At 37.4% G+C, this 22,509-nt stretch overlaps 1 pseudogene; it reads right to left on the bottom strand.

Annotated features, from left to right (window-relative positions):
- Positions 1-7,184: 7,184 nt before the first annotated feature.
- LOC149229771 (nuclear pore complex protein NUP58-like) lies at positions 7,185-21,364 on the bottom strand (annotated as a pseudogene).
- Positions 21,365-22,509: the final 1,145 nt, after the last annotated feature.

Raw genomic sequence — 22,509 nt, 5'->3', positions numbered from 1 at the left:
ACTGTATTTTGTTTCCCTGGTCTATCCAACATAGTAATATTGAATTCTTGTAAAAGTAAGAACCATCTTGTAACTCTGCCATTAGTAACAGGTTTATTCATTAGATATCTAATTGCAGAATGATCAGTATGGACAAAAGTTTCATAGCCTGTTATATAATGTCTAAACTTATTGATTGCATGAACAACAGCTAAGAACTCTTTTTCAGTCACAGTATAGTTCAACTCAGTGGGAGTCAAATTTTTACTGGTGTAGTAAATGGCATAAGGAACTAAATCCTTTTGACCCAATACAGCTCCTAGATTTGTATCTGAAGCATCTGTAGAAATATGGAAAGGAAGTTTCCAATTTGGCCCTCTCAAAATGGGTGCTTCAGATATTCTTGTTTTCAAAGTTTCAAATGCAGATTGAAAATCAGGATCCCATTTGAATTCACAGTCTTTTGTAAGTAATTTGAAGAGGGGAGATGCTATTTTGGTAAAGTTTTCTATAAATTTTCTATAGTACCTAGTAAATCCCAGAAAACTTCTAACATCTTTTTGACAATTTGGAATAGGCAACTTGGAGATGACCTCAACTTTTGATCTATCAACTTTAATCCCATCCCCTGAAATATGATGTCCCAAAACAATACCTTCATTAAACATCATAAAGCATTTTTCATGACTCAATGAAAGGTTTGTTTCTTTACATCTTATAAGGACTTTTTCCAAATTCTCTAATTCCTCTTCAAATGAATTACCATAAACTGTAAAATCATCCATATAAACCTCTACACAATCATGGATTAGATCAGAAAAGCTTCCTAGTACTACCCTTTGAAATGTTGCAGGTGCATTACATAATCCAAAAGGAAGCGCTCGGTAGGCAAAAGTTCCCCATGGACAGGTAAATTTGGTCTTATCTTGATCTTCAAGTGCTACCTGAATCTGATTATAGCCACTAAAACCATCCAAAAATGAAAAGTACTTTTTGCCTGCCAAAGTATCTAATACCTGATCGATAAAGGGTAAAGGAAAGTTATCCTTCAGAGTTGCTTTGTTTAATTCCATGTAATCAATGCATACCCTCCATTTACCATTCTTTTCAGGTACTATAACCAAAGGAGAAACCCATCAGCTATCTGAAATTGGATAAATGAAGTTTACATTGAGTAGTTTTTGGAGCTCTTCTTTCACTATCTCCCTAAGGTTTGGATTCATCCTTCTCTTAGGTTGTCTGATTGGTCTACTGTTTTCCTCAATATAGATGTGATGAATGCAAGTATTAGGGTCCATACCTTTCATATCAGTATACTCCCATGCAAATGCAGTAGAATGTTTTTGCAAGATTTTGGTTAGCTCTCCCTGTTGTGATTTTTCCAAGTTTTTGTTGATATTCAATGTTTTACCTGGAAAGATCTCAATGGCGGAACTACCAAACTCTTCCATAGAGTAAAGAGACATTTGTCTAGATGATAGATACTCAATGTCAGAATCTAACTGAAATTGTGTGTGGTCATATTCTGAAGATGTTTTAAAGTTTTCTAATGTGTTCAGAATTTGACTATCTTCACTGATTTCAGAAATGGTAAAGACAGGTTGTATAGTGTCCTCATCATCAACCCATTCATTATCTCCTACTTCTGTACTTGCTTTTGCTGGAGGATACAAATTGAATTTCTTTGTCGAACTACCATCAAAAATATACATATCCCCAGATCTACAACTGATAAAAGCATCAGCCGTGGCTAGCCAAGGTCTTCCTAAAATGAGTGGGTGTCCTCCTAGATTACTCTTGGGAGTTAAAATCATGAAATCTACTGGATATTCCCAAGAATCTAAGGAGACCAAAATGTCTTCTAATACACCATCCGGTTTAATAATTGATCGATCTGCAAGTTGCAGTAAAGTAGGTGTAAAAAGAAGATTATAAAGTTTTAGCTGTTCCATAGTCTGTCTAGTCATAATGTTGATAGCAGCCCCTAAATCAATCAAAGTATTTGGAATATCTACCCCATTGATATGTGTTTTGACAATTGGACTACCGGGATCTACATACTTCTGCATAGTAATTTTTCCCATCATGATATCTGCAATTTTTCCTACCAAGTGGATTCTTCTTGTATCTCTTGGTTTCCTTCCTGGTCTTTTAAGACTCAACTCCTTTATTGTTTTTGCTAGAATAGGAATCTCTCTAATGGCTTGTAACAAGGGAATCTTGATACAGACATTCTTTAATTCATCTAGAAAATCATAGTCAGGCAACAAGATTTGTTTTTCCACCCCTTTGTCAATTTGTAATCTTTCAGGAAAAGGAGGTGTAGATGAAGATGCAAGTTTCTCAACTATAGGAGTTGTGGGGGTTGACTCTTTTTCTTTTTCTTTTTGAGTGCTTGGCTTTTGAAGAGGTGCTTCAGAACCTTTATTGGCTTCAAGAGAATCTTCCTCAGAAATGCTTTTCTTTTGAGCATCTATAGAAGGCTTGTCTGAATCTCTACCAGATCTGAGTTGTACATCATTAAGAGGAACAATCATATAGGTAGGAAATTGTTGTCCTTCTACCATGTAAGCATTTTGAGGGTTTTTATTGTTGGGGTTCGCCAATGGCTGGCAAGGTAGTTGATTTGTCTTCTATTGGAATGGAAGCGAGAGTTGAGAATTTGGATTCTGTTGAGAAGGTTGTTGTTGTTGTGGAAGTGGCAATGAAAGTTGTGGATTTTGATTTGGAAGTTGTGGAGCTTGTTGATTTTGAAAAGATGGAGGATATTGATAAAATTGAGCAAATCTCCCATAAGGATTTTGCATACCTTGTACCCATGATTGAAATGGATTTTGAGGTTGGGACCAAGGTTGTTGCCAAGGATTTGAATTTGGTGGGGGTTGAAAGTTCATAGAGTTGTTAAACCCTTTATTTTGTTGCCCCTGCCAACGTCTCCTTGAAACAAAACAGAGAGACTCAATTGAATTTGGATCTTCTTGAAAGACAGCTTTGAGCCCAGGAATTGAAGGAAAATCCCTGGTCTCATGGTTTTCTGAGCAAATCACACATGTTTCTACAACTTTTTCATCCAAGGGACATTCCCTTAGAGCATGTTTCTTTCTACATTTCAGACAAAAGATGGCCAAAGCTTCAGCTTCTGCTTTCTGCTTGTTTTGTATCTTAAGGGTGTCTAGTTGCTCACTAAGACTCCCTAAAATACCAATTTTGAATTCATCAAGCATGTTGCCAATCTCAGCTTACTGATCCAGTTGCAGATTTGTTTGCTCTAATGAGAGAAGGATCTCTAGGCCCTTTTCCAGTTTTAGATTTTCCCCTTGAGAGATGGACACATAGCTCTGCTATATCATGAAGTGGAAGTTGAGATATATCTCCTTTTCCCATCATGTTCAAAATATCTATCCATTCATCTCTAATGGCTTTTAATAGAAGGGCTTTCAAGGTTTCCTCATCTAAGTTATTCATTTTTTTCTCTTTTCAGGTTGTATTGAAATCTTTCAAGTAAATCCTCCAAGTTTTCATCTTCTCTTTGCACCATTTTGAAAACCTCATCCTTGTGATTGGTGGGCATACAATAGTCCAGGTATCTATCCAAAAATGTTTGTTTCATATCATTCCAAGTCCTAATGGATTGAGTGACTAATCCCATGAACCATTTCAAAGCAGCTCCCTTTAATGTTGAAGGAAACAATTTGAGTTTTTGAGAGTCTTCCAGATAATCATAAGTTCGACACACAACTTCAAACTCAAATAGAAATGTTTCAGGATCCTCATTTCGTAACCCATGAAAGTTTGGGAGGACAGATGGTGAGATTTTTTTCATTGTTGCTCCCAAATCCTCATCAACTATAGGAAATCCGAATGAGTTATCTCCATCCCTGTTTCCCCCATTGTTACCTCTACCTCCTCCATTGTTTCCTCCTCACCCTCTACCTCTACCTCTACCAAATCCGTTCACTACTTCCTCTGTCATGATAGTTTCCTCAAAGACTTCAAATTCCTATGGTTCCTCTACCAATGGTGAACAAGGAGGAATTTCTCCCTCTTCTTCTTCAGGTGATTCTACTTCCTCAATTACAATGTGTTTTCCTGTAGAAGTAAAGAAAGGGTCTCTTCCTAACTCAGATTCGGTGGATAGTGTGGGAGAGTCTCCTAATTCAACTACTGCCTCTTGAATCTTGGGAATCCTAAGGCTAGGAGTGTGAGTTGGAGATGATGGAGGTGTTTCTTGTCTATTCCTTGAAGTAGATGGAGTTGTAAAAATCAAACTCTTGGCCCTAGCTAAAAACCTTCCACTAGAATCTCTTGCTCTATGCATGTCATTTTTTTTATTTTTCTTCAAGTCGGGCTAATAATTCTCTTTCTGATCTTCCAGATCACTCTAGGTGCAAGAAGAGAGCATACTGAAGAAATTATTAAACCAATAATTCTCTTTTCCGATCCTCTAGATCACACTAGGTGCAAGAGGAGAGCATACTTTGAGAAGTTATCAATTTTTACCTTCCTTGAAATTTTCTTGTTTTTTTTTTAAGAAATTGGCTACCTAGTTTCACTTCCCCGGCAAGGGCGCCAAAATGTTTGGTCAAATTAATGTGTCCTAAATTGCTATTTAAAATGTCAATCTGAGAGTCGTAAACTGCTGAAGTGAAGTGCACTATATATGCAAGATAACCGATTTCTTATTTCTTTTTCGTTTTTGAGTTTTTGGTTTGTTTTTGGGTTTATCTTCTGTTGATTCCCTAATGTGAGATGGCAGAATTGAAATTCAAGTATGGATGGCAATGGTGACTTCTACAATGATTTTCCAAACTTTAAAGTTCTAAAAAAGGTTGCAAAACTTGTTGTGATGAAATCAATTCCCAAAAGAAAATAAAAATGTACCAAAACAGTGAACTAGTGACAATGAAGCCCAGTATCCTTACTGCTGTATAAAAAGAAAATAAAAACTGAACTCAAAGCAATTCAAAGATTGTAAGCAAAGCAAACTAAATCACACTACTTCAACTCATATTCTGACCCCTCACCTTTCGACTCGCTCTGGCTATAGGAGGTAATCATAAACAAATTGAGTAATCTGATATCTAAATTGCAGGAAATGAAATTGCATAAAATGAAACTAAGATTAAACTACGCATTCATATTTCAATCCCTGAAAATGACATGAGTAATCTAATCACTAACTTGCAAAAAAGTAAACTAAATCATACTACATCAACTAATATTCTGATTCCTCACTATTTGAGTCGCTTGGCTATAGGAGGTAATCATAAACAGATGGAGTAATATGATATCTAAATTGCATGAAAGTAAATGAGAAAAACAGAACTGAAAGAAATGACAATGTTGGAATTAAAACTCAGAACATAAATCAGCAGAAGGACAAGATGATTTCATGTCATTAGTCATTAAAAACTATGTAAATTTCCCGGGCTGTCTACAAGAACCTGAAAGAAAAACACTGATCAGTTAACAATCATGAGAAAGCATAAAAGAAAAGATGGACAGCAGTTAACATGAATATCAGAATAGTGTAATATATACAAGCAAATGATTATAAAAGCAGTAACATAATGAAAGCAAGCAAGAAACTATACAGTAGTTACAGAGCCTTGGTGTACAGGGGCCCTCTGCAACCTCGGCCAATCAATACTCAGTCACAAATTGAACTTAAGAACACTGTCTTCTCATATATTAAAGTGCAGTCATAAGATAAAGATAGAGCACGGCACAGTGGGCTCGTAAAAACAGTCAATATTACAGATAAAAAGCTAGCTATCAAGCGTATGATAACGCGTTATTTATAACTGAGGATACTACAACTAATTCCTAATTTCTGCGCTGCCAAACAGACACGTGAACAACCACGTCCTGAGATCTAGCAGTATGGTAGCCGTGACAATTAAATCTATGGAGTGGTGGCTGTTCGATTTGGTTCACGGATCGATCCACAGGTGTTAGCACACCTCCGGAGATTGAGGAACTTGCCACGCAAATCTTCACGTGGTAAAAACAGAGTCGTGCCACCGCAAAACTCTTGGTTTGACCACTGCTTTGACTGCCCTTGACCATGGTTGTTTGTGAGTGATTCAGCTGAACCAAGGGGACACGCTCCATGTACACATCATTTGCAGCTTGCCCATGTGGTCGGATTCTCCAGTGGACACCTGTAACATAGTCTTCAACAAAATGGCTGCAGAAACTTGAGCTGGCTGCGGAAAGTGACAAGTTTCCACAGCTGATTGAACAAAAATCTAAATCAAACAACAGTCACAAGACATAGTTAGGAAACCATTTTATAAGCTCTTTTTAAACTAATATGCAATGATTTGACAGCTTGGTGGGTCAAGTAAATGGAAAAGAAGGCTGAAAAGGTGTATAGGGAAGATGCAAGTTTGGGACTCAACAATAAGCAATAATTTAATATGAGTGAGGATAATAACATCTTCACTTTTTAATCTCCCAAAATAAACTTAATATTTTTTATTAGATTTTCCTACTGTGTAAAATAAACTTAGACAAAATTTCCATTTTATATTTAAATGATATTCATTTTTTATTAAAAAAAAAAAATCACCTCATCCATTATCCAATATAGCACAATTAGGAAAAAACCACATTTAATGGTGGCTCACATTCCAAATTCTAGCCATTTTATTTGCAAGTAAAAGGGGGAAGGTGCACAATAAAATTTAGGCTTCGGAATTAAGCGATATCCCTGTTAATTAATGAAATTGAACAAAAAATAAAGGAAGAAGTCACCTGATAGTGTAGGGTTTGAATTGTGATGATAGGTGGAAAAACATTAAGAGATTCTTTTGTTTTCATGGGTGGGTGGATTAATTCCTATGTAAAACTGAAGCTTGACCCAAAAAAAATTATCAAAAAGTTCTCCAAGACATCTTCAATATTGATGCACAATCTCTCCATTTCAATGTCAGACTCTATATTCGTTGCTAAGAAACTTCACCATCCATGGAAATTCGTGGAATGTCTAATTCCTCTTACATACTTCCTATAATAGAATTGAATATCAATTAGGCTTGTTTGTTCATATACATGCCATTTAATTTAGTTCGACTTTTGTCCTCTACCTCATCCTTGAAAGAATTCAATCAAATCTAAACTATCCATCATTTAGCATCATTTTGTACAAGGTTTGGGCTTCAAATTTTTATATGGTGATATTTTCTCCAAAGTTCATGACCCTAGCATCCACAACCTCTCCCAAATCTTCTTTTAGGGGGAGTAGCAGCTCCAAAACTTGAACCTGAAGTAGTTTTAGCACCTGTGTCAAAAGCTGAAGATGAAAACATTGATGAGGAATCTTAGCTATTGTGGCTGAAGGAAAAAGATAAGATATATTTTCCCCAAACATTGATGTCATTGCCTGCAAAATCCTAAACATGGAGGTTGTTTGCAAGGCCCCAGAATACCCAAAAATAGAACTAGGCACAAAGGTTGTTGGTGTGGAAAAGAAAAAAGTTGAAGAACTTGAAGATGATGATGGAGCACTAAACATGGAAAAACATGACCCATACAAAGTAGTAGTAAAATCCCCAAGAGTTGACTGTGTAGAATGGGACATGCTTAACAAAGAATAGGTAGGTGATTTTGAACTGGAAAACAAGCTAGCACCCTAAGTAGAATTTTTTGAAAATGTAGATGCATGCAATTCCCACCTGTCATATTCAAGGAAAGGATCACTCTCATCCCCCCCGCGGAATTGATCAACAAGATATGCAGCATGCATTGATCCTATTCTTTAATGAAATGTCTCAACCTGAGCAACAACAAATATGAAGAAATAATGGACATTATATATTACTGAGGGTAAAGACTGCAATAATCTCAAATTTGAACTAGAACTCCCATTTTCATCACTCTCAGAGAGAAGAAACCACTCCAATTCCTCAATCCATTGTCGACACTCCCCATTTTGTCGCTCAAATATTGCCACTATTTTCTGTAAAAATGGAGAGGGTTTGGTTGGTATACCACTATAGAAATCCATCATAGATGTGGAGGAGATAGGCAACTTAGAGGTTGTTGAATTTGGAGGATTGTTGACCCCTGAAGATGGTGGTGTTGAACATGGTGGCACCAGATGATATTGTTGGACGAATGAACCTAGGTCGCAGTATCATAAAAGAGCAAATTGCAACTTTAGCATTCCTCAACATACTCTTTGCATTATTCATAAGTTCTTGAAGTAGCTCCTTCTCTTTGTCTATAGTAGTGTTGTTTACTCAAATTTCCTACAATATACGAGAAGCATCCAACTTGAAACCTTCATTTAGGGTCGAAGTATCATAAAGTTGAACACATTGATCAAGCCTCTCACTTTCATCCTTGTACTCTGGAATTCTCTCCTCAATTTGCAAGAGGAGTTTCTGTGAATCTGGGTGGATTTCAGCCCACTTCATCTAGTAAGTAACTGGAGTTTTCTCTGTTGTGAAGAGGTGAATTTTCAAGGACAACACCCCATTAACTTTCCTTTCAAAATATTTGCTTGAAGGTTACTAGGGAGGTCATCCAGATTCCATCTAATCTAGCCACCAGATTCACCCTGTCTAGAAATATGAGCAAGTGTGTTCTTCCTCAAATTGCACAAGAAGTTTTCCAAGGGTCATAGTTTCTTTGTTTTTTGGAGAGGAAATAGATACATTATTCAATTAGTCCATAGGTGGGTTTTCAATCCATTTCCTAGAATCCAACTGAGGTGGTCATTGATGAGAGTAGCTATAGAAGATATAAGCTTCCATATCAAGGATCTTTGTTGAGATGTCTGAATTGGGTCAATATCTCTTTTGTTTCCATGTTGTAAGTATTTTTCTTTGAGGACTTGTACCCACCAAGTCTTTGGATGAGTTTTGAGCTTCCATACAAACTTGGTTCCAATGGCCTAATTCATTAGAATGGGGTCTGATATACCAAGCCCTCCATGAAGTTTGGATCTCACGCAGTAGCCCATTTGACCAAATGGAACTTTTTAGTAGATGTTTTGCCTCCTTCCCATTGGAATTTTCTAATATAGAATCTAAGACAGTGGAGAACTTATTGTGGAGCAAGAAGAGCCGAAAATTGATACAAGGGGGATGGAAGATAAGGTTTCCTTTATCCATATGGCTCCCCAAGCTTCCATCTTTCCTATTATTTTCACTAGACTGTACTGCCATGCTTGTGGAGAATCGCGTTTAAGGCAAATGGATATCCCCATATACTTGAATTCCTTCTAGCTCTCGAGACGCTTAAAGCCAAGAATTTCTCCAATTTTCTTTTGTTTGGATTTGAATATGTTCCATGAGAAGATTTTAGATTTGGTTGCATTGGCTAAACCTCCAAAATCTAAGAGAAAATTGTCCAGAACCAATTGAATCTTCTAATTATGACCAGAGAAGCTCCACCCAAGAGGATGATGTCATCTGCAAACTGAGAGTGGTTGGCACTTTTAAACTTTTGAACATATCTAAGACTGAGGAGACTACCATTACCATATTCAAATTCTATATGGTGGCTTAAAGAATCTACCATGATGATGTATAAAGATAGGGATAGAGGGAAACCTTATCGTAGAACCAAAGAGGCTTTAAAAAAAATTGCAACTTTGTCATTCACCAGGGGGGCTATCCAAGGGGGGTTAATGCAGAAAGTGATCCACTGGATAAATTTGGCATGAAATCACATATTCCTCATGGAATTAAGTAAGAATTTATGCCTTACTCTATCAAAATCGTTAGCTAGATCAAGCTTAATAAGCATTCCTTGGTCACCTATGATCCTACTAGAGTCAATAGCCTCCGAAACTAAGATGATGTTGTCTATGATTTGCCACCTAGGTATGAAGCCTCCTTGGTTTTCTGATATAATATGAGGGAGGATTTTTTTTAGATTATCTTCAAGAAGCTTGGAGATTATTTTTTATGAGACATTGCAAAGAGAGATCGAGAAAAATATATCAAAGGAAAAAGGATTAATTTCTTTAGGAATTAGAGCCAGAAATAATGAATTGAATCCTCTACCAAAGCAGAGTTTCTTTAAGGAATATCTTACCATTCTGAATAGATCTCTCTTGATAAAATTCCAAAATTGTTGATATAAGTGAGCGCGAAATCCATTTGAGTCATGGTCTTTATCTGGATGAAAGGAGAATGCCACAGTACTTATTTCTTCCTCTATGGGATGAATATTTAGTTAGAGGTTCATGTCTTTTGTGACCAACATCAGGATCTACTCTAGCATATAGGATTCATCTTATTCTAAAGGTGGGTAACTTTGTCTATACATATTGTTGAAATGAGTAGTAGCTTCCTCTTTGATTTTCTGAAAGTTGTCACTTATGAAAAAACTTATGAAAATACTTGGTGTTTCTCTCTCCCACTTGAAGTTGTATGCTACGAGATTTGAGCTTCTAGTATTATTCTTATTCTTTTAGAAGTGAACTATATTTTGTAAAGGAGTCCTTTTCCTTAAATAACATTTCCTCTGTGACTGACTCATTTTCCATGGAAGTTTGGATTTGTTCTATTTTTTGTTCCATCTCCTATATAGTTGCTTGTTGATCAGCCTTGGATCCAACTATCCAGAGTTTGATGCTCCCTTTGAGTCCTTTTATTTTGGATTCCTATATATGAATCAAGATTCCATCAACCCAAGGGAGCCATGAATAGGAAACTAAGCCATGAAAGTTCGGGGACAAGGTCTAGAGTGAAGAATATCTAAAGGGAATTGATCCATAGTTAAACGGGAGGAAATATCTAGCTTAATAGGATGATGGTCTAAGCCATTCCAAGGGAGAATAGAGGAGTGAAGGGTAAGATTGACGGCTCGGAAAACATTAGAGGCTAAGAAACTGTCTAGCCTTGTAGAGATATGACCCAGGTCGGGTCTTTTATTGTTCCAAGTGTAGTGGAAGCCTGAAGGTTTAATATATATCAGATGAAGGTGGCTTATGAAATCCTCCATGTGTTCTTGGAGTGGGTCACAGATAATGGATCCCTTTTTTTCTCTCTATGATGGAGGGTGGTATTGAAGTCCCCTCCAAATATGTAATTGGTGCCAAATTCAAAGTCTTTAAGACCCATGAGAGAGTTCCAATAGTATTGCTTTTCTTTGAAGTGAACAGGCATGTATACGTTGATGATAGCACATACCTAATTTGATGCGAGAATCTGGAAGGAGGTGGTAACCCAATGTGTTGTCTTGAGTGAGTTTATAAGTTGGAGTTTATCAAGATCCCACAAAGTGAATAATCCACCTGAGGCTCCCCTGGAGATGATAGAGGAGATATCACTATTGTTCCAAATCTTCTGATGCCTTGATAAGGCCTCCCACTCCTCCAATTTCATCTCCTAGAGAAGGGCCACTAATGGTTTTTCATTTTTAATGAGTGAATTTTCTTCAGCCATTATTTTTTCAAATTTGAGGCCCCTACAATTCCAAAATATAACTATCATTACTTACTTTTAGATTAGGTTCCCCTTTAGGAGGGGTTTCTCTAACTCCTTTCTTGCTACCTTTGTTGCTAAGTTCTACCAATTGATGAGAGATTGTATGTTGGTGGCCTAACTCTTTTTCTTTTTTAGTCTTTTCAATTCATAATTATCTATTTTTTTTCCTTCCTAATTTGCATGAATGACATTCAAACTCTTTATTTTTCTTTGTTCATATCTTTCATTTTTTGAGCTTGTAAATATAGAAGCGACTACAATCTTACTTGGAGATGGGAAAGCATATTCCTATTCTAAATGGTCCTCTAAATTACTATCTTTATTGGCATTAGATTTAGGCTTGTTTACGGGTTCTTTCCCTGATCTCAGATGGGGAGGGTTCTCAAGTTGCCTATTTGATTCTGAGGTTTCTTGATGTGGGATTTCCCCTTCCTCCTCTTCAATGACTAGGGCTTTGAACCTATTCTCCTTGCCTCTTGGATTCCCAGATTTTCTCAACCCTTCTCCATTGTCGGAAGATTTATTTTTTGGGGAAGAGGGTCCTTTACCTTTTAATATTTCATGTTCCTACTAAAGCTTTGGAGGAGGTTGCTACTTATTAGGGTTGTGTCTCTTCTTTTATTATTGTCATTTCTCCCCTGTATATCATTTCTTTTTCTGATCCTCTTCCTTTTTAGGAAAATTTGTAGCAAAATATATGTACTCATGATAGACTTTACATTTGAATTGGATTTGGCCGTAATCAACTTCCTGAATCTGGGACCAATTTTCAAGGAAAATATTAATTGCATTAGGGAGCCTTTTTTCAATATCAACCTCAAAACAAATGTGAGCACAGGAAAAATAAAATTCATGGGGATCCGCACAATCAATGTACTTTCTTAAAACATTGTCGATGCATCTGAAGGTAGCATCATTCCAACAATGGAGGGGGAGAAAGGGAAGTTTCGCCCATACAGGGACAAAGGTGGGAACATCACAATAAGGGTTGAAATTAGGTCTCTAGTGATCAAGGTAGAGGCCTTGGGAACCCATGAAATATGGCCCACTCCTGAACATCAATTCCGTGTCTGACTTGTTTTCAAAGAAAAAGGTGAAAAAACCCTTTTTCTACAGAAGGAGGAAGCAATCTCACCTTGGATTAGAATCTTCCAATCATTTTCAATCCACACGTGGGAATTTTGAGGAGAGGGCCATAAACCCATGATTGACCCACCAAACCCCTTTTAGATAGCTAAAGGGAATGTGATCTGGCCTGGGAGGAATAGACTTCAATCTTTGGAATGACCTCAAGTTTTTTGAAAAATCTAAATGGGGGTTATTTATAAAACTTGGGCCCATTGGACACCATGGCACTAAAGGAAACGATTTCTTGGGCTTGAGGGGATTCAGGGGCCAGACTAGTCATGGTTGATCGCTTGACCAAAAAGGTACACCGTGGAAGAATAGAGAACGACGCCTGGAGTGAGAAGAATCAAGATCTGGAAAGTAAGAGGGAACAAATCTATGGAGGGAAAGGTGAAGCGTGATCTATGGAGGGCAACGAGAGCATCAACAAGTAGAGGCACTCAGGGTTGTAGGCCACAAAAATCCCAGGGAGGGTGTTATCGGGTAGGGGCACTCATAGAGCCTACTATTATTATTATTATTATTTTATAGTAAATAATTTATGAAATGGAATTTTACATAGCATATTTTATGGGATTGAGTTGGTTTTCACTCATATGCAGGTACATTTTGGATTATGAAGCTCCATCATTTTCTTGTAGATTTTACATAAAATTTTGGGAGGGGATGGATACCAAGTGAGGTATTCCATGGATATTCCATTATGTTTCATCTAATACCAATGGATAAATTGAATTTTTTAACTAAATGTTGGTGCAATTCTAAGAGGTTACCGAATATGGAAACATGAGATGAATAGCTAGTTTACATTCAACACTCATAGAATTGAGAACTCCATTCTTCCTCAAAATAGTCACCTTTTGGGACTTACTTCAAATATTTACCTCCATACTTTTCACATTGTTCATGGATAGAAATAAAAAAATAAAAAATAAAAATAAAAATAAAAAGTAGAGGTGAAAGGAGAAGAGATAAATAAAGTAAATTCATTAAAAGGATCTTGATGATACACTTAAAAGTGCAAGAGCATCTTGAGAAAATATAGTTGTAGTATAAGAAAAAACATGTTCAACATAGATAAGAACATGCATTTCATGTTGGAGACAAGATGTGGCTTTACATATGTAAGGAACACCTAGAAGGAGAAACAAAGAAATTCATGCCATCAATATATGGACCTGTTGAGGCCTCGAAAATCGTTGCATCAACATGGGGGAAAACCACCCAATCCGAACCTTAAGACAACTCCTTTTTTGTTTAGGTAATGGCTCCGACAGGATATAACGGGACCAGTTTCCCAATGAAAGGTGAGTGAATGAATGTGTAATGATTATAGTGGAGTGAAATAGATGGATTTGCAGTAATGAATCAAATGGAAAACATATGCTTTAATCTACTCTATAACCCGGGATTGTTTAACATTTATCTAGATGCGATCTATAATGATTTTCCTTAATAAATGTTAATATAGATTGCTCAAACACCAATGGAAATGAAAATATTTCAAGATGATTATTTTGACTAAATAGTTAATCAAAATAATGTGTAGAACTCATATCGCATTTAGAATATCAAAGAAAATTGCTTAACATGTATTTAAAAATATCAATGGCAGCATTATCACAAATGAATACATGTAACATTGTTCTTTAAATACCATGTAATAAACAATCTGAAAAGATAAATTTACTATTTATTTATGAACAAAACAGAGGTACAAAGATAGAAATATCATATGCACATTGCTCAGCTCATAAAAGAAATAGAAATAGTTTAGTCATTCTCACAAAGATGATTTCAGGATTACAGAAATGCAACTTCTAAAAATTCTTTATGAAAATTCCTAAAACAATGTTCCAGTCATTCTATTGAGAAAAGTATGAAAGTAAAATAGTGCGAGATTTCGTAAACCTTTCTTCATAAAATTCAAGACCTAAATTTCATACAACAAGCAAGCTTAAATAGCAGAAAAACAATTGAATGTATTGTGGAGAGCATTGAGGGCATTTAAACAGATCCCTTCAATAACTCTTAAAGGAAAACAGTTTTTCTGTAGGAATTTTTGGATGTGATTTGTTGTCTTCATCGACTTTGTTTGTTCCATTAGATAATATGGATGTTGGTCTGTCTGTTTGAACTGAACTGCCATTTATCAGCACAATTGTCCTCTTTTGTCATGAACCTGAACACAGAAAACATGAATCAATAAGCTAAAAATAAATGACAATGATAAGAGAGTTTCATTTGAAACAAATCACGTTTTGAAGAAAATCGGGATAAAAATGTAGAGCGTAATAAATCCCGAACACAGACATCATGGAGAAGAATGTGGAGTGAGGTATGTGATAAGAGAGGTGGACTTTATAGTTTTATCGCAAATCGCAAAACAGACGTTGATGAAAAGGGGAGGCTTAGCGGTTTTTTCAGAGGGGGTTCAAAGTGGTAAGTAGTTTGTGAAGAGGGTAGTCCGAAAGAATAAAGGAGTGACACGTAGATATAGGGCTGGACGGAAAAACCACTTTTCGAACCCCCCCCCCTTGAGAAACTTAAAATTGAGCGCAGGGGAATCTGAAATCTTCTCTGTCGTTGATCTGAATAGATTAGATCTGAGTCATTTATTTTTACAAGACAAGTCAGGCTTTTCGTATTATCGCAATCGGTGTTCAGAGCGGAGGCAAAGGAATGGGCAAGACTATGAAAGTTGCGAAGGACCCGGACGTGAAATGTTATAGATAACTTTTAAGTTATGTGTCGGTTCCGATCCTTACATCGTAATTCAAATCACAGTCGCAAATCAGCTAAGGTGAAGGGTTGTTATAAACTGTGTCCCTTTAAAACTTGTGATTGCGAAGTCCCGGGGTGACGTGGAAGTGACGTCATGAATGATGTCATGATGATGTGATGATGTGACATGGTGTTACAAATCCATTTGGGCACATCACTCCCATCATCCAAATCAGTGTTTTAGGGCTTATCAAACCATAATTTCAGTTGTTACATGCCCTAAACAAATCAACCTTTTGAATGCCTCCTTCCCAGACAGTTTCATGGCCTGAAGACGTCCTGAAATGATCTCTAGAGGGACCAGCACAGTTAAGCCCATGCAAGGGTGTGTTGCAGAGTAGTTGAGTCCATGTCAGGGTTCTCTGCAGAGCACTTATGCCCTCTTTGACCTGCGTTGGGCGAGATTAAGTGAAATTCACATAAGGTTTGGGGAATATTCTTATCTTTTGGAGCCTTCTAGATGATTCCCACACTTATCATCTCTTATGAGCTTGAAAATGGATGAGGAATGAGTTAAGATACATCCTATACTCTCATCCCTTCCTCCATGGAACTAATTCTAAGTTTGGAAGGCCATTCAATACCCTCATTAATGACAAAACCTCCTCCATCTTCCTATAAATTGAGCACTCATCTAAGTGATCAAGGGGCTAGAATTTGATGATTGTAAGGAGATAATGTTAGTTTGAGAATTGAGACTATTGTAAGTGTCGTTATGCTACCGGATTGTCATGCTTATGATGTGATGTGGATGGAACCAAAGCTAGAGGAGTGACTTCGAATCAAGCTTCATGGTTGTAATTCTTCCTTCTATTCAATAAAGTATTTTCACCTTTTTCCATATGCTTATCTTGATATGTGATGCTTATATGTGTGAATGTATCTGATTCCATTTACTTGTAATCAATAGATCTTTTGCTTTGATCGGTTCTTTGTCTTCTGTTGATGTTTACAAGTACTTCTCAAGCGTGTTAAGTATGGGAAGGAGCGACAGGATCGATACAAAGGAGACAAGAGGAAAGTGAAAGTACAAGTAGGTCCTCTCATTCTCTTTGTCTTATCTATTTTTTATAGAGAAAGGTTAAAGTGCTTTAAATTGTTGTTCTAGATATAGCTACTGTCTAGGGAATTATTATTTATCCGTAGATACCAAATTCTTCATAACAAATTGGCGACCATACTGGGGAATGATCCTCGTTCTGAGTAGCTTATCACATCCTAGGACACTCTAGCAGACCTTACTCCCTTTCATTGATTGCATTTCAGTCTTTTTGAAGTGAATTTTGGTCAAAAACTGTGTTTAGTTGCCTCTTGAAATGGCTTAATGTCACTAGCGCAGGTTTGTGAGAGACACAGTGTGCTGCAGAGCACCCTTGGCTTAGGGATAGTGCTCTGAAGTGCACTGTCTCCCATTCAGGGCTACGTTGATCCTCCTTGGGTCATTTTTTCACCTTTGGATAGGGTTTTTCTCCAAATTTCTTCTGTTTGATTGCTTGTTGAATGATCAATGAATGTCATGTATCTGAAATCAACATTGTATCTCCTTTGTTAGCTCTACTTTGAATTGATTGATTAATGTTTCTTAAATGATTTCTTTGTCATTTTCGATTCATCATCAAAGTTAGATTATAGTCGATTAGTCTTTGTTCAAAAGAAAGTGTCGTAAAAGTATTATTTTCCTTCGAAACAGGACTGTCGTAAAGTCTTCGTTCTTGTTAAAGATTGATTGATTGTATGTGCATTAGTTTCCTTTTTTTTTCATCATAACATTAATGGAATCAAAAAGAAAAACTTGCATCGTGCATTGAAAAAAGTTTGTGTGTGCTCATAGTAATAGTTTAGGGAAATTGCATTAGATTGTGCTCTTTGCTCTTTGATTGAAAGAAATTTGATTGCTCTATCCCTACTAGCTAAGATTCTCATTGTTAAATTGAATGAAAAGAATGCTTATCATGTTAGTTGCATTCTAGGAATTGAAAATACATCACGTGGTGAATCCTGAAAGGAAAATTCTTAAGCAAGATCAACATAAAATTAACATCAATTTACCTAATGGAGCATTGTCACCTAACGAATAACATTTAGAGGTTCTAGGCTAGAGACATGTTGTGGCAGCGTAAAACATAGTAGTTGTCGCTAACTTGTCTGCAATACATCCCGAGTATGATATCTCATTCCATTTACATGAGTATATCGTAGTTCGTCCACATACATTCGGGTATATAGGGCGGTGTTACAGTATGTAAAGTATATGGGAATGCTCTCACTGTGCAGTTTTGCATTAGACAGCACTAATACGGATTGGGCCTCCACGTACTTTCGGGTATATATGGGAGGACAACACTAGGTTGCTATCCATCCTTAGGTAACCGAGTCAGCCGCCTTGTACACTATGATACACCGAACACAGCATTTGGGGAGATTGCCTACCCATACTTCTTGGTTCGCCAAGAGGTATTCTGTAGTTCACAGTTGCTTGGTAAACATTTTGCCTAGCTTAACCCTTTTTGTTTATTTCTTTTTTGTAATAAAATCAATCAGCAATTATGGAGGAACATCAACCCTTACCCCATCATTCGTGGAGATCAGTGAGTAAACCGCCTTTGCCGCCTGAAGCTACACCTATTCGGTCAAAGCGGTCTCATTTGACTGGATCCAATACTTCACAAGCAGTTCGTCCTTCATCTAAATTACCAGAAACACATATACCAGTAAGTACTGTGACCCCAGTTACTCCTACGGTTACTGGTACATCTGTTACTGAAGTGTAATCTCCACAATTACCTTAAGAAACTAGAACTAAATCTAGTGAAATGATAACCCAAGTTGTTCAACAACAAGTTAATTCTCAATCCGAAGTTGTTCAACAATAAATTACTTCTGGACCTGAATCTGTTCGACTAGAACTGGATCTTGAACCCATCACTGTTCAATCAGAAGTTACTTCTAAACTAGAAGTTATTCACGAAGCCTAACCTGAATTTGTTCTTTTACCGGAACATTTGGATCTTGAGGTAGAACAATCAGAAGTTGTTACCCTACCAGAAGAAGATCAACCGGTAGATCCTTAGACATCTGTAACTGTCGAGACCTCCTCTTTACCTCAGCAACAACCAGAAATCTATTACGGACCAGACGGTGAAATTCTTCCACCTAGTTTGATTTCAATAGAAGAGGAACCTGAGGTAGAATCACCCAGAACTCCATTCCATTTTGGAACTGGACTTTATCTGTATCCTTATACTCCTCATTTCACTGCTCCTTTTGATCTTGATTACTTTTAGACACCTGTTGATTCATTAGGAAACTTATTTGGACATTTGACTATGGCAGAGTCAACATCCCAGACCGTACCATTTATTACGGCTACGGCAGAATCTTCTGTCGCAACCTCTTCGATGTTTACTATGACACCTGAGTCACATTTGTATGGTGTTCCATCCATCCCATCGGGTTACCAATCTTTATTGGGAACCCACTCAGGTGTTGCTTCTAGCCCTTGGTCTTCACCAATGTCCTCTACTGGAATTTTATCTGGTTCCTCATTTACAGGTACCGAACAGTTGGACCCATCAAGTTCATAACAAACTAGTTCATCTGGTTATCATCCTCTGTATCCTCTTAACATTTGACTACCCCCATACAGAGAACAATATGCATATTCTCCTTATCCTCCATATTATGGGGGGAAACCATATGTCGGTATGTCGTCGTCTTTAGGTCAGCCTGGAATGACTGTCTTTCAGTGGCAGCCAACCATGCCCGTTCAACCTAGGCTTGTGTATCCATCACAACCTATGCAATCTGCCTCATCCATACCTATAACACTTGTTGTTACAATTGTGCCGTAGTCACAAGCTCAGATATACAGATCCACAAGTTTCAGGTATACAGATCTAGCCTTCCTAGGTAGTTTTACAACAACCACTTGTGTCTGGAGCCCAACAACTTCAGGTTAGTTTACCTTTTATTGGAATGACACAGACCTACATTGGGTTAGTGTATTCACAACCTGGTCAACCTTATATTAGTGGGCAACAACAACTGTTAAATCAACAACTGTTTTACCAACAACAACAGCAGTTGATTCAACAGCCTTGGCAGCCCCAATATCAATAGCAACAATTCCAGAAATACCAACCTCAACATGGACTTGGAAAACAAGATCAAGCTGGGTTTGGTCAGCAACAAGTTTATCTAGGCCCTGGTCAACAAGCCTATGCTGGGTTTGGACAACAGCAAATTTACCCTGGTGCACAACAACAACAACCTTACATCGGATTTGCTCAACAAACTTACCCATATCAAGGTTACCAACAACAGATGCCTTATGTTGGTATGCAAAGGCCCATTGCCCAGGCAATTCCATCTTACCCTGGATATGCTCAACCTAACCTTAATAGACAGTTGCCTTTCATTGCAACACTTGAGTTACCAGATCTAAATCGGCTCACCAATGACCCAATTCTTTATGCACCTTGGTGGTCAGTGATTCCTCATAAGTTACCTTCTGATATTCCAAAATTCAATGGAAATCCTGGAGAAGACCCGTCCAACCATGTCATGACTTTTCATTTATGGTGTTCATCAAACTCCTTGAATGATGATTCTGTTAGACTTCGTCTTTTCCAAAGAATGCTTACTGGTCTGGCTGTGAAATGGTACATCGAGTTACCATGAGCTTCTTTTGATAACTTCACTGCCTTAGCTACCACATTTTTAACCCACTTCTAGTTACCCATATGATATGATACTGGAACAGAACTATTAACCAACTTTAAACAGACTACTGCTACTCATATCTCTGATCATATTCATGAGTGGCGTCGTCATCGTCGCATGGTTAAAACTTTTGTTCCTGATCAGCTTCTAGCTAAGTGGTGTATAAAATCCTTGCTTCCATCTATCACTGAGGATGTAGCAAAAGGTGGAGTTGTCATAGAAGAGCAAGTAATTGCTCGTGCCCAATATTTGGATTTTATTTATACACAATCTGGCACGCTCTATGACAAGATCCCGAATGCACCCCGACCAGCTTTCATTGTTCCTCCTCCACCATCGAGTAAGGACTCTCATGCCGGTGATGATGTGATTGGTTCTTTGAGCACACAAACGGAAAGTAGACCATCTATTCAAACACTTTCCATTACCAATCAAACTGTAAATGCACCTGATAACACTCTTACTTCTAAAATAAATGTTGTGTCATCTGACAAGGGCAAGAATGAAAAGCAACCAAGAGGTAAGAAAAAGGGGAAAAAAAAGAAGAAACAAAATAACTCCCCTCAAGAGAAATCATTTGATTCCTCTTCTTCGGCAAGGAAACCTCGTTACCCATGTTTGATCTGTAATGATGAGAATTTTACGCGAGATTGTCCACACCACTCCGAAGTCTCAAAGCTTTTGAAGACTTCTAATACATCTACGATATTGACTGATCCTTTTCCAAAATCAAAGACAAATATGGTTGCTACAGACCAAGCTTCCACTTCCCAAGTGCTTATGCTATCCGCCTCTAAGCCGAAAGATGATGTTTTGGTGTCAACACGAAGTAAAGATTATGGAAATAAACCATCGTCATTGAATAACCAGGCTGATCAACCTAACCCTTCGACTACAACTTCGAATGATCCTATTCCACCACCTATTGCACCAGAGTTAACGATAAAACCACCTAAGGGAGTTGTACACAAATCGAAATTTAACCCTCGAGCTCAAGCTGCATAGAATTATAACATAATAGAAGATTTGGCTCAGTCACCTTCTGTTGTCTATGCTTGAGGTGTTACAGAACTATCCCTCCCAAAAGCAGGCTTTGTTGTCAGCAATTGGTGGAATCGATCCAACTGATTCCAATCTTGTGGTTTTCAACCATGCGGGTTATACACCACAGTTACCAACACAATTAGCATTTTTTATTCAAGTAAACACTCTCAATAAACTTGTTCATTGAACTATTATTGACGAGGGGGCATCTACTTGTATAATGTTTATGAGTTCTTGGAAAACACTTGACTCACCGCCATTGTCACGTTCACCAACAACATTAAAAGATTTTGACGATCGTACATATACACCTTCTGGAATATTAAGTAATCTGCATATCAAACTAGGAGGCAAAACGGTAACTGTTGAAGTTGAGGTAGTTGACGGACCCCTTGACTACAACATTTTGCTAGGAAGACTGTGGGTTTATGCCATGGCTACTGTGGTTTCAACATACTTTTGTATGATTGCATTTCCTCATAAAGGTGGAATCACAGTTATCGACCAACTCGCCTTCTTCGCCTCTAGTTCACAGGTTACTGGAAGCATTCTATTGGTACATCGACCCCTGCTATCTCTCCAAAGCATTGGTGTAGGTCTCTTTAAAGACTCTTCCCTAATGAGTACTTTTTCATTACCAACACCATCAAATTTGGCGGAAGTGGCAAAAGTGGAGACTTGCAACATGATATCTTCCACTTCATCTGACTTAAGGAAGATTACCAATAGTTTTGAAGTTGATAGCAATTCTCAAATCATGCCGCTAAGCCCTATTGAGCTAGCATAACAATCAATCTTTCTAGCTTGCGCGGCAAACCCAAATCCATTTTTTTCAATTGTATGGGTAGATCGTTCATTAGAATTTGGTACTTCTTCCAATCCTTTTTCACGTACTAATGAAGGAATCGTCCAATCAATGATGATGGAAGGAGAACCATGGGAGGATTATCATTGTTGTTCCCATCTTCCAAATCACATTGAAGATTATTCAAATGAACTTAATCACCCTTCAGTTGTCAATTTCCTTTCGAATTATGTTTTCAGAGATACAATAGATTCCGAGCGAAACTTGTCAAATATTGAAGAAACCATTTTTGTAAATATTTCGACCAAACCTAACATTGTAGAAAACATTTATGTTGGAAAATATTGTTCTCCATTAGAACTTGATATTTACCATGCTCTCTTTCGTGAATTTCGAGATATATTTGCATGATCATACGAGGAGATGCTAGGTATAGACTCTAGTATAGTTGAACATGAAATAAAAATGTATCCTGATGTCAAACCAGTACCACAGCACCTCTGACCTGTTCATACAAAGAAGTTTGTTGCCATTAAGGTAGAAGTTGAAAAACTTTTGCATGCTGGTTTCATTTACCCTGTTATTCTTACTGACTGGGTT

Source organism: Pinus tabuliformis, chromosome J (genome assembly GCF_031772625.1).
Source record: "Pinus tabuliformis cultivar Carrire ecotype Pingquan chromosome J, CPIR1, whole genome shotgun sequence".
Taxonomy (NCBI): Eukaryota; Viridiplantae; Streptophyta; class Pinopsida; order Pinales; family Pinaceae; genus Pinus; species Pinus tabuliformis.
This window is presented reverse-complemented; position numbering and strand designations above follow the sequence as displayed.